This window comes from Meriones unguiculatus, chromosome 8 (assembly GCF_030254825.1).
Source record: "Meriones unguiculatus strain TT.TT164.6M chromosome 8, Bangor_MerUng_6.1, whole genome shotgun sequence".
NCBI classification, from domain to species: Eukaryota; Metazoa; Chordata; class Mammalia; order Rodentia; family Muridae; genus Meriones; species Meriones unguiculatus.
In genome coordinates this window covers 70,975,466-70,988,157 of record NC_083356.1, presented here as the reverse complement: position 1 = coordinate 70,988,157, position 12,692 = coordinate 70,975,466, and the positions used below count along the sequence as shown (strand labels likewise).

At 45.4% G+C, this 12,692-nt stretch overlaps 1 long non-coding RNA gene across 1 annotated transcript in view; it reads left to right on the top strand.

The window, feature by feature from the left end:
• Positions 1 to 10,061, top strand: part of LOC132655860 (uncharacterized) — a 94,871-nt gene extending 84,810 nt beyond the window's left edge. Inside the window, exons 6-9 of the long non-coding RNA XR_009593760.1 lie at positions 210 to 310; positions 7,246 to 8,039; positions 8,514 to 8,630; positions 9,077 to 10,061. This is a non-coding gene — a long non-coding RNA (uncharacterized LOC132655860). The remainder of the gene's footprint in view (positions 1 to 209; positions 311 to 7,245; positions 8,040 to 8,513; positions 8,631 to 9,076) is intronic.
• The last annotated feature ends 2,631 nt before the right edge of the window (positions 10,062 to 12,692 follow it).

Below are 12,692 nucleotides of genomic sequence, written 5' to 3'. Positions count from 1 at the left end.
CACATATGGATGAAATCCAACACAACATCATTAATTTACATTTAATCATTATAAAGATTTTTTGTGAAAAATTTTTTTTTTTGGTAACTTGATGTGTGATTCTCAAGTGTGAACTTTATTGATGGCAGTGTGATTCAGAGAATCCCTAAAGTTAGACACCCTGATAAGTGGCTTCCGAACTTTTGTAGCATTTACTGTTATTTGCTTAGTTTCAGCCTTTCTGGTCGCTGGGTAGGGATACCTCCCTGGCCTTGAGCTTGCATTTCCTAGACTGATATGCTGAGCACCCTTGTATGTGCACGGACCACAGGTATGTTTCCTGTTGATGAGTGTCTGTTTGGTCTCCTACCCACTAAAGTCTTCAGCTACTGACACTTTTCTTATTGACTTATGGGATTCATTATGTGCTATAAAGCCAGTCCTTCAGGGTTTGTGTTAAGAAATGTCTTCCTCTATCAAATGAAAGTTCTTAATATGACCAAAGTCCCATATATCAAGCTTTGACCTTGTGGCTTTTGCTTTTGTGTGTGTGTGTGTGTGTGTGTGTGTGTGTGTGTGTGTGTGTGTCATAGCCTAAGCTAGAGAAAGGCCGTGATGCCATTTTTACTTTCTTCTAGAAATTTTTGTGTTTTTAATCTCTGTGTATGGGTATGAAGAAGGGGCGGTCAGCCAACATGGTGTCATTGTATTGAAAAAGACTTTTCCTCTACTGAGTGGTAGAATGTTGTTGCAAATTTGACTACTTTGTGTGTGTGTGTGTGTGAGAGAGAGAGAGACTTGCTGTGTGTGCAGGTGTGTGCTGTGTGTGTGCATTGTGAAACACCTCCTCAGGTCCATATGTTTGAACACCTGGTCCCCAGAAACTGGCACTATTTTGGAATGCCGAGGAACCTTTAGGAGGTGGAGCCTCACTGGAGGAAGTGGGCCACGGTGGTGGGGAGCAGGCATCTTGAAGGGGTGGAGCCCTCTTCCATTTCCCATCTGCTCTGCATTTCCTGACTGCAGATGTGCTGTGGCCAACTGCTTCACGCTCCAGCCACTGTGCGTCCCAGCGCGGTGGACTGTGTCTCTCAAACTGTGAGCACGATCGGCCCTTCTGCTCTGAAGCTGCTTCTTCGGCATTTCGTGATAGTAACAAGGAAAATGATGAATACAGTGCCTGTGTGAAAATGTGTGTGCATCCGAGCTTAAGTGTGCGTGTGTACATATGCATGTGTGGGTGAGTATCTCAAAGAAGATGAACGTGTGCGTGCATGCGTAAAAGTGTGAGTGTGAGTGTGTGTGTGTGTCTGAGAGCATGAGTGTGTGTGTGCATGTGCTTTCTGGGATCCCTGGGCTGGCCTATCTGCTCCTGAGCCTAGGCCCCATCAGCTCATCATGACCCCTAACACATTTCTATTTCAGGTAGCAGAATCCCAGCTCTGTTCACATCTGTAGGATCCTGGTGTCTTTTTGACTCTTTCCATCTCCTTATGTAATTCAGAATCTGTTAGTTAAATTTTATGAAGCATGTTGTGACAGGAAGCAGATCAGTTTGGGGAAAAATATATAGATTTATTTCATTTTTGTGGCACTGGGGACTCCAACCCTTAAGCACGGATATATTTGCAATGCCAGGTCTTCCCATCTACCGATGGTGACTGACCCCCGCCTATCCAGGTCCTCAGTTTCCCTCAGCAATGCTCTGTGGCATTGAGTGAAGTGCTCCAAGGCATTCTTGTAGTGACTTTTTTCTTAAGTAGTTGGTGCTATTTAAATGGTATTTAAAAGGCTTCCCGAGTATTTGTTGCTACTATATAGAAAACCAATTAGCTTTGCTTGTTGCCTTTGGCCGCTACTCGGCAATCTCTTAGAATGCAAGCAGTTTAGAATTTCTCCTTTTCTACATACCCAGTCGCACTGACTGAGTAGCGACCGTTACGTTCCTCTTTCTCTCACCCTGTTTGCTGGCTAGAATTTTCAGGTGTGGAGCCGACCAGGGTATCCTCTGGGTCTCCAGTAACTGTGAAGGCCCCGGGGTGCTTTTTAGAGATTCTTAGACAATCCTCGCACTTCTTGGTCTTTGCTGAGATTGTCAGGCTCCAATCATACCTAAAGTACCGAAGTGCTATTACTGAGTTTATGAGGAAACTACACAGGCCTCGATGTGAGTGGGGAGCCTGAGACATCTGCTGAGTGTGGCTTGCATGTTGCGAACAATCTCTCCATTTCTCCACACAGCAGCAAATACCCTTTATTACTGTCTTCATAAATACTCAGGGCATAATTTTCCTGTATTTCCCCCTGTATACACTCTCTGTTCTATTCTTAGCCATATTCATTAAAAATTTCATTTTCTGTCTTTATTTAATTTCGGTTAGTGTATTAAAAAGCAATTGCTTCTCTTTGTTGTTTATTAGTTTTTGAGACAAGCCCTCACCGCGTGGCCCTGGCTGTCTTGGAACTCACTATGTAGACCAGGATGGCCTTGAACTCACAAAAATCCACCTGCCTCTGCCTCCCGAGTGCTGGGATTAAAGACATGAACCACTACACTTCTCAAGAAATTGCTTTCTGTTTATGTGTTTTGTGTGTAACAACTATCCTACAATTTCTTGTGAAATCTAGTAATTTCCTTGAATGTTCTTTGTTGTTTTTGTTTGTTTGTTTGTTTGTTTTTAATGTATGTGTACCATGTCCATGCTTGGTGCCCACCAGGGCTAGAAGAGGGTATCAGATCTCCTGGAACTGGAGACACGAATGGTTATGAACTACCATGTGGATGCTAGCAACTGAACCATGGCCCTCTGCAGGATCAGCCAGTGCTTTTAACCACTGAGCCATCTCTAGCCCCCATGGAAAGCCAGTTAGACCATCTGCACATCATGGTGAGCCTACAGCATCTTTCTCTGATGTCCACAGTGAGTGGACGTGGTAAAAAAGACCTGAGTACATCTCTGAGCTTGAGAGACGCTTTTGATACCCCCAGGTTAATTATCGGCCCTTTTCTTTGTAATGCTTTGAAGCCTGTCTCCCACAAATTCATTAAGTTTCTCTCTGTGTTTACTTTGTAAATGGCTTTTTAAAATAATCATACATAAAAATTGAAAAAAACATCATTGGCATTTTTTTTTTTTTTTATCTAAGTGAGATGGAGCATTAGTTCTGTTTTTTCAAGAACAACAGATTTATTTTTATTCATTTAGCCTCATGGAATGTGCCAGGTGTCTGACCAAATGCTGATTGGATAAAATATTGTTCAGAGTGTAACCATTTTAATTGCGATTAAGGCTGTTTTATCAGTTTTCCTTTTCCCATGCTCTTAGCATCAGCTGGGAAATTGCCCAAGGGCTAGAGGATAACCTCATACATTATTTTTTTCCCTGAATGTTTTATAATTTCATGCTTTACACTTAAGTGCATGATCTTTTTGGTGAGTTCACTTTTGGGGACAAAGATGTGAATTCAAGATCAAAGTCAGACCTTTAAAACGTTACATGCATTAAAAAAAAAACTTATGTGTATATGTGTGTGTGTGTGCTCACGAATGCGCCTGTGCGCACAGGGCACAGCATGCATACAGAATGAAGGTGTGCGGCTTCCTCTATGAGGAGTAGCCTTCTTCCGTACAGAAGTCGCTCCTGTGGGCTCCTTAGTTGCCAGCTGGGCGTGATGGTTTGGCGGGCCCCAGTTCTCGCTCCGGCTGTCAATCTGTGTCATGCTCTTCACTTTAGTCTTCAACATGGTAGGGTAGGGTTCAATATCTGTATTTCCATTACCCATGCCCTTCTATATGCACCATGGAATAAACCTGTCATATTCACCAAATCTGGCTGGAGTTCTGGAGAGATGGCTCAGTGGTTAAGAGCACTTGCTGTTCTTCCAGAGAACTCAGGTTTGAATCCCAGCACCCACATGGTGGCTCATAACTGCTTTTAGAGCCAGCTTTGTATTAACCCTTTACATATTTTGCTAAGTCTATGCCTAATTATTTCACTTGTTTTGTAAATGGAATTGTACTTGTGACTTAGGTTTTCACACATACAAATGCACTTAGGTTTTGTGGTTGACCTTGTATGACTTTTCTAGCCTTGTTTAAGTTTAGATTCCTGAAGTCTGGTTTCCTATAAAGACAAAAAGACATTTACATCTGTGTGTCTTTTCTTTTTCTTGATTATGACCTTCTAGAGCTTCCTGTACTGTGTTGAGTGACAGTGCTTTGTCTGCAATCTTACCACCTTCTTTTAATTCTTCCTTCCTTCCTTCCTTCCTTCCTTCCTTCCTTCCTTCCTTCCTTCCTTCCTTCCTTCCTTTCCTTCCTTCCTTCCTTCCTTCCTTCCTTCCTTCCTTCCTTCCTTCCTTCCTTCCTTCCTTCCTTCTTTCTTTCTTTCTTTCTTTCTTTCTTTCTTTCTTTCGACAGATCTGTCTATGCAGCCAAGCCTGATTTAGAATTCATGTTACAACCTGCGATTCACTCAGTGTATCTTCCAAAATCATCAGTTCTTTTCTTGGCTGTGCCTATTCTACTTTTGTGCTCACTCTTAAATTATTTTAGCTTCCTATACTAATAGATTGTCAACCTGAGTATATATATAGTCTTATAAAAGAAATCTCTTGTTTATTGTACAGATGTAACACTTGTCAAAAACAACTATGGACTATAGATGAGGCAGGAAATAGAAGGTGGAACATCCAGCAGGCAGAAGGGATTTTGGGATGGAGCCAGTTATGGGGGATTCAACTAACAGGATGTAAGGAGAATGGAGGCATGATACCTGAGCACAGGTAACCAACCATGTGGCAAAATGTAGATTTGTAAAATGGGTTATTTTAAGTTATGAGTTAGTCAGAGAAGAGTCTCGCTATATGACCTAGGTATTTGTAAAATATGTGAAGTCTCATGGGAGCTTGGAGCAGGGAGGAAAACCCAAACCTATAACATATCCCTATTCTCAAATTGCTCATCAGTTTCACCTCTCTTCTTGATTATCTTTATCAGAACTACTTAAATGTCCACATGGTACAGTTTGGATAGGAAATATAGCCTGAAAGGCTTGGGTGTTGAAGGCTTGGTTTCCAGGGCAAAAGTTGGAAGTGGAGCCTTTGGGAAGTGATTGTCTTATGAGGGCTCAAGTTCTTCCTTGATGGCATTATTGACAGGTATTGAAAACTAGAAGGTGGGGCCTAATTGGAGGACATCATTCCCAGTGGGCATGCCTTAGAAGGATCCAGCCTCTCTTCTCTTCCCTTCCTCCTCCACAATTCTTCCTGGCTACTATAAAGTGAGCGGCTTCCTCCCACAACATACCAATTCATTGTGCATGGGCCCAGAAGCTCCAAAGCCCAGTGACCGTGGCCTGAAACCTCAGAAGACATGAACAACAATAGATCTTTTCTTCTGTTGAATCGTTTATCCCAGGTTTTTTTTGTCACACTGACAAAACCCTAAAATACTACATCCGATGACTTTAATATAGGAAGTTCCCACAGGCCTCTTTCTGTTGTTCATTTTGTTTCCTCTTGATCTGTCTCTCAGGTTGACTGGTAATATTTGACTCAGTGCCAGACCTTGTGGATGACATGTGTTGAGGCTCTGGCCGGGGCTGTGTTCCTGAAGGCAGCACTGTGTTAAAGCCCCTTGCAGACCTTCCCAGTAACAGCAGAAGGGTCCCATCTAGTGATGGGCGCTCTGCCTCCACAACCGGGGTTTGCTATCCAAAGATCCGGCTTGCGGCTGCCTCCCTCCTTAGTCCTGGGTGTCTTCTTCAAGCATTCCCTGGAGCTTTCCTTAGTGTACCCTGAACTCCGCTTGTGTTCACTTCTTCCCTCTCTCCCTCCCTGCTTCCTTCCGTTCTCCTTCCTCCTGTGTAGTATGCACAAGCGCACATGATCACATGGCCAGAGGGTAGGGTGTCTTCCTTAACTTCTCATTTACTTTTATTTACTCTTTTTGTTTGTTTGTTTGTTTGTTTGTTCGTTTTGAGACTGGGTTTCTCTGTGTAGCCCTGGCTGTCCTGGACTCCTTTTGTAAGCCAGGCTGGCCTTGAACACACAGAGATCCACCTGCCCCTGTCTCCCTGAGTGCTGGGGCTACAGGCGTGTGCCACCACTCGGTTCTTGCTTACTTTTTGAAGACCTATTTTCATTTTGTATTCTTATCATTTTGCTCTGCTTGCGTGAATGCACATACGCCACTTGTGTGTGACAACATGCTAGAAGAGAGTAACAGAAACCCCATAGACAGTCCCAAGCCTCGAAGCAGGTGCTGGGGACCCAGGTCCTCTGCAAGAGCAGCAAGTGCGCTTAACCATTGAATAATCTCTCGATCCCTTCCGACATTTTTTTTTTTTTGAGACAGTTTTTCTCACTGAACTTTTTGCTCACCAATTCTGAGAGACGAGCCTGGGGGCTGCAGGACTCTTGTTTGCACCCTCCCATCACTGGGATTACAGTCACACACCACCAGGCCTGGCTTTCATGTGCAGGCAAGTTTCCACGCTTGTTCGACAGTTACTTTATTTACTAAGCCATTTTCCCAACGCTCCAATTTTTATTTTCTCACATTGTTGAGACTTTTTTTTAAATGATGCTTAAAACAGCCTCTCACTGTCTTTTCTCGAGCTCCCTGTGCACAGTGTCCACCTGCTTTGAGGAGGAAGGCCAGCAGACAGCCAGCTCATGCTCTGTACTTTCTTCTTGCCAGCATCAGGGCTCCTCCAGCCATGGCTTCCTTGCCAGGCCCTGGAATACCCCACAGCTGTTTCTGGGCTGGTATGTCAGCCAGGCATGATTCTTGTGGAGCATTTTCAGGGTCTTTTTTCTCCTCTTGGGAAGGATGGGTGGATGGCCACAGATGAAGCTCTGGCTATAGGCAAGAGTCTGTCTGTGGACTTTCATTAAACACTTTGAGAGCCTATAAAGGATGCTCTCCTGAGTCCCTCCCTTAGCTTATTAATGCTGTCAGTAACATTATTTCCTCATGTTAAGCCGGCCTTGTGTTTTATAAGTGAATTTGGACATGGAATGTTCCACATTGTTAGTGTTGATTGGCTGAGTGAGATTGGACACGACTTTTATTTCTTGTTCTGCCCTTGTTAGGGTGAGTGTCAGGCTACACTGTCCTTTCCAGTGGACTCTGGGGTGTTCCTTGCTGTCTGATATCTGATGGGTTAGGCAAGTCCTCTAGTTTCATTATGCTGCTGTGACAAGCTCCATGACCAAAAGGAACTTAGGAAAGGAAAAGATTTATTTGGCTTACAATTCCAGGTCACAGTCCATTGTTGGGGGAAGGAACTGAACACTGGAACCGGAGCTTGAAGGCAGAACTACCAGCTGTTCTGAGCTGCATTACACCCAACAGGAACTGAAGGAACCACAGTAGAAACCCATGGCTTGCTAATAGTATTGTACTTAGCTAGCTTTTGTATACAGCTCAGCAGAACCTGTCTAGGGAATGGTGCTTCCCGCAGTGGGCTGGGCCCTCCTACATACGTTAACAATGAAGACAGTCCCCCACAGAGGCCCACAGGCCAGTATGATCTAGACAGTCCCCAAATTGAGGCTCCTTCTCAGGTGACTCTAGTATGTGTCAAGTCAGCAACTCCAACAGCAAGGCTCTTTACAGGAACAGAAGTAATGAAATGTAAAAACCTATATTTATAACTCTGTATTTGTGTGTAATAAAATTTATGAGACTGCCTCACACAATACAGTCTAGGTAATCCACCTACACTCAGAAGAGGCTGAGAATCTGGTAGCTGCTCAGTCCACAAAGCTGGATGCCTCAACTGTTCTAGTCTGGCACTGAAGACCTGGTTCTCCATGGAGAGTCACTGGCATTGAGCCTGCCTTGGAAGGTCAAAGAAGCTGGAGTCTGATGCCAGCAGAGGGTGGGTGGTCGTGGCCTGTGGAGGTGGCTGTGGCTGTGGCAGAAGCGGTGGCAGTGATGAGAACTGACGTACTCCTCAGGAAGAAGTGAGGGTGGATGGGCAGGCAACACTGCCTTTTTCTTGGACCTCTGTATCTGGGTTGCTCCTTGGATGACGTCACCCACTTCGAAGGTGAGCTGTTTCTCCTCAGTTAATCTCTGAAAGAACCGTCACAAACATGCTCGTAGGTGTCTCGGAGGTGACTTTAAGTCCTCTCAGATTGGCATGTCTAACTATTGCAGCCAAACAGACTTTTACAATTCTAACTATCTTTTGTTGGATGTTTTATAGAATTTAATGGGTGACAATTTCTGAGGCTAGTGTTTCACTGGGAAGAAGGTGCTAAATTAGGGCTTCAATTCAGGACTATGCATATCTTCTAGTACTGCGTTGGAAGGCACTTTCCTAGGAATTTGTCAATTCATTTAAAATTTTAAATATAGGAAATACAGGTTCTTTGTATTTGTAGCATATTCTCCTACTAACCACTAATTTACGGATGCTTATGGAAGTATGTTTACTTTCTAAGTTGGGAGGATTTAATTGATTTAGTTTTTTATTAAAGGTGTGCATGTGTGTTTATACACGTGTATTTGTGCACTTCAGGTGAAGGTGCCTGAGAAGACGAAAGAGGGGAATTTCCTGGACCTGGAGTTACAGGTGGTTGCTGGGAGCCCAAATCAGGTCACCTGTAAGAGCAGCACAGCATCTCTCCAGCCCTTGGTACGTGTTTTTTGAGACAAGGTATCCCTCCACATGTAGCTCTAGCTGGCCTTGAACTTGTGTCCATTCTCCTGCCTCTGCCACACAACTTGTCTCTAATAGTTCTAATTTGCTGTGTGCCTCTTTTTATCTGTGACCAATAGTTCCAAAATATGGAAATTTAATTTCTCCCCTGTGAACACTTTTTTGTGTCCTCTGGTGTGTTTTCTTCCTCATTCTTTATTATTTATGTTCATGGCTTTGCATTAGCCTGCTTTTCTCTTGCATATTTTTAGATAAGTTCACACATTTTCAGTTTTTCCAAAATAATTGTTTAGCACTTTAAGTTTTCTTGTGTACATATTGTTTTAGCTTCATTTCTTAAGTTTTGACACATAGTATTCTATTTAAAATAATTTTTATTCTTTTTATTTATTTATTTATTTGTGTGTTTCCCATGTGTGCAGTGTCTGTGGAATGCAGGAGTTATCTATCGGTCCTGGAACTTGCACTAGAGACTGTGTGAGCCACTGTGTGACTGTGGGAATTGAACCTGGGTTCTCAGGAAGATCATCCAGGGCTCGGAACCCCTCTCTCCAGCCCCGGTATGCAGTGTGCAGCATTCTTCACTACCTTCTAGGATAAGCAAGTTCTAATTTCTGCTGTGACGTTTGAACCCTGGGTTGGGGCTGTTTTCCTTGAATTCCCATCAGTGTTTTTCTCGTTTTCCCTCTGCGCTCACAGGACCTGGCCTGGGAATTGCCAAGGCTCTCAGAGTTCTGGAGACATGTTTTTAGCCCAGCATGCCATCCATTTTAAAGCACATTGTCTTTTGCACTATAAAGACTGTGTGCACTTATTAACTGTGTTATTTAAATTTCTCATGTCCCTGCTGACTTAGAAGTGTCCTCAATCTGTCACAGTAGCATAGCTGTTTTGCCTGGGTGTGACATGACCATGGCAGTCTTGAAGCTGAGTAGCTGTGCTGACTTACGGAAGACCTTGGCCATAGCCATGACAATGAAATAAGCAGAATGATAGGTTGACAGCCAGGTCTGTGGCTACAGTGAAGAGGCTCTTCCCTGTGGAAGGACCAGGGGCCACTGAGGAACCTCAGCTGAGATCCTATCACACTCCCTACTGCTCCAGCTGCCCAAGGAATGAATGAGAACTACCTCCCCACCCCCATAGGCTTATGTGTTTGAACACGCAGTGCCCAGTTGGTGGTGCTGTTTGGAAGGTCATGGGGGAAGGGCCGCCTTACTGAAGGAATTACATCACTGGGGGAGGGCTCTGAGCTCTCATAGCCTCATGCCACTGCCAGGTCTCTTTCTGGTTCATGTTGTGGTTGAAAATGTGATTTCTCACCCTTGTTCTTTGCTGACATACTTTCTCGTCATGATGGACTCTCCCTCTAAAACCTCAAACCCAAATAAACTCTTCCTTCCTTAAGCTGCCTTGGGTCATGGTGTCTACGACAGCGACATAAAGTCACCACAAGTTGAAAAGTGCTGCAGCTCTGTGTGCAGGAGCCTGCCTTGGTGTGTACTGCCAATGCTGGTTGGGGTAAAGCTTTGTTCTGGAAGGTCTGTTTTACTTGATGTGACAGCTGCCGCCTGAGCTCTGCTTTGACTGGAAGTTGCCCATCACTCTCTCCCCGGCCTCTTATTCTCTCTCCTGCTCATCTAAATCTTTGTTTTAGAAAGTATCTCTTATACATAGCTGGTCAGGCTGGAGAGGTAGCTAAGATCTTGCCGAGGACCCTCTTTCAGTTCCTAAAATCCACGTGGTGACTCAACACTGACGCCCTCTTCTGGTCCCCTGTTTGGTGGGCCACACGTGGCCTGGACCCCCCTTATGCCTGCTGCTCTGAGGTGCCTCACCAGTGCTCAGAACAGACTTACCCTGAGCCTAGATTTGGCAAGCCCACATGCTCGCTGTCTCCAGGTGGGATGGCTTCTAAACAGGGGGAGCATCTCTGGGAGCAGTGCTGGGTAGCCACATCTTAGGGGGCTTTGGGAATACATCCCATCCGCAAAAAGCCCTAGTTTTGTAGCAGGAGAGTGCTGTGTGTGTATGTGTGTGTGTGTTGTGTATTGTGTATGCCAGAGAATGGGTGTGTGTCCAAAGTGATTTTAATGTCTCTCACCCTCAAGTATCCATGCTCTGAATATTTAGGACATATAATTTAAGTAATTGTAAAAGTGTATGTGTGCATGTATGTCACATATGTTCATATGTCACATGGGTTCCTGTGGAGGCCAAAAGGGGGTATCAGAACCATGTACCTGGAAAGATAGGGGGTTGTGAGCTGCTCAGTGTGGGCACTGGAAACTGAACTTGTGTTCTCTGAAGAGTAGCAAGTCCTTAGCCATTTAAGCCATCTCTCCATCCCTGGAAATGAGATATTAAAAGAGGAAGTAGTCGCTGGACTCTCACTGTGCTCGTAACACCTTCCCCAGCTTTTATGCTCCTACAGCTTGCTTGTTGGTGGGCGCTGTGGCTGTGCACCCTTCCTGGCCACACTTGCTGAGGTCTCCTTGGCTGACCAGGGCTCCACCAGGGCAGACAGTTAATGAACTTTCTCAAGCTCTTTGAAGAAGAGGCTTCTGGGATTCTACTTTGGTGATGCTGATATGGACACCCCGACTTCAACAGTCAGCTGTGAAGGTCACATGCTTTCTCGGCACCCCTGTTTCTTTCTACTGTTTTCACATCTGTGGAGGAGAGTGAGTGCAGTGATGAGAGGTCCTCAGTGGGCACCCAGGGCTGTGCCTGGCAAGCCGCTGAGATGCTGGCCAGGCAGGATGCCCTTGGCCCAGGCATCTCTGGACCCTGTGGGCTTCCTACACTGTGCTCAGATAACCCCTAGGGAGGCCTGGGCCAGCACACTTTGCATTTCTGTTCAATGAAATTCGAGGTGAGAACCTGTATACAAAATAGGTTTTGTTTGTTTCTCCAGGTGGGAGTGTGCTGGTCTGGTCGCCTCTGTTCTCTCTAAGTACCCAATCACATAGCACCAAGCCATCAGCCACCTCATGGAGGAAAGCAATCAATCTTTCATGAGGCTCTCACACCCACCCTCGAATGACAAACACTTTAATTCCAAATTAAATACAGCAACACAGCTCTGATGAGGCCGTTGTTCCATTGCACCATCATTTTCCATCTCTTTTGGAGTCGATTAAATTAGTCCTAATTAGAGGGAGGTAAACATTTCTGGAGGACATGCCTTTGCTGCTGAGGTTGGCTGCTGCCTGAGAACAGGGCCTACTTGTGTACCCTTGCTCTCGAGCTCCCTGAGTCATTTGTGATGAACTGTGGCCTGAGGTCTTGGGCAGTCCTGGCAGGCAGATGGGATGGATGACCCCTGGCCCCCTGGATTCCTCCTTGTTCCAATTGCACAGTTCACATGGAAAATGAGACGGTGTAGTAAGTCAGTGGCTGGGTCCTGCTGAGAACGTGGCTGACCACAGGCGTCTATGTCTCCCCGGTCACAAAAGCAAAACAGCGGAGTATGCAAATGCTTGTCCGAGGCCTCCGTCTCACTGCCCTGTAGGTGTACTGTAGATGCCATGCAGTTGCCGCACGGAGCGCCCTGGTGGGTAACGGCATCATCCAGAAAAGAAGCAGCTCCCATCTCTGTGGTGAACACCCAAGCCGGGCGCAGCAGGACACCTTCCAGCTGCTTGCAGGACTGCTGCCAGACAGGCCTGATGCTTGTTAATCAGATGTCGGAAGTGGGTGGGACTCACTCTTCCCCAGGCCATGTGTTAAAGAGACACACGTGGCCCTTACTATGTCCCCATTGTGCCACCCTTGTGCCCTTTGCTTGGCAAGGCTGAATATCAGTGAGTTCCTTGGATTGGAGCCCTGCTGTTCTTTCTTGACAAGGCTGAGGAGTTGGCAGAGTCGGCTTAGATGTCGTCTCTTCTAGGAAGCCTACCTAAGAGAGAGGCCCTGTCTTCTGTGCTGATCAAGTTCCCACTTCTGTATTTTATTCTTCCGCACTGAGGCAGCTGGTTTCTCTGTCTCTCTCTCGTTCTTGATGTAGTGTGTTTCAGCCCCCACGATGGATGTCAG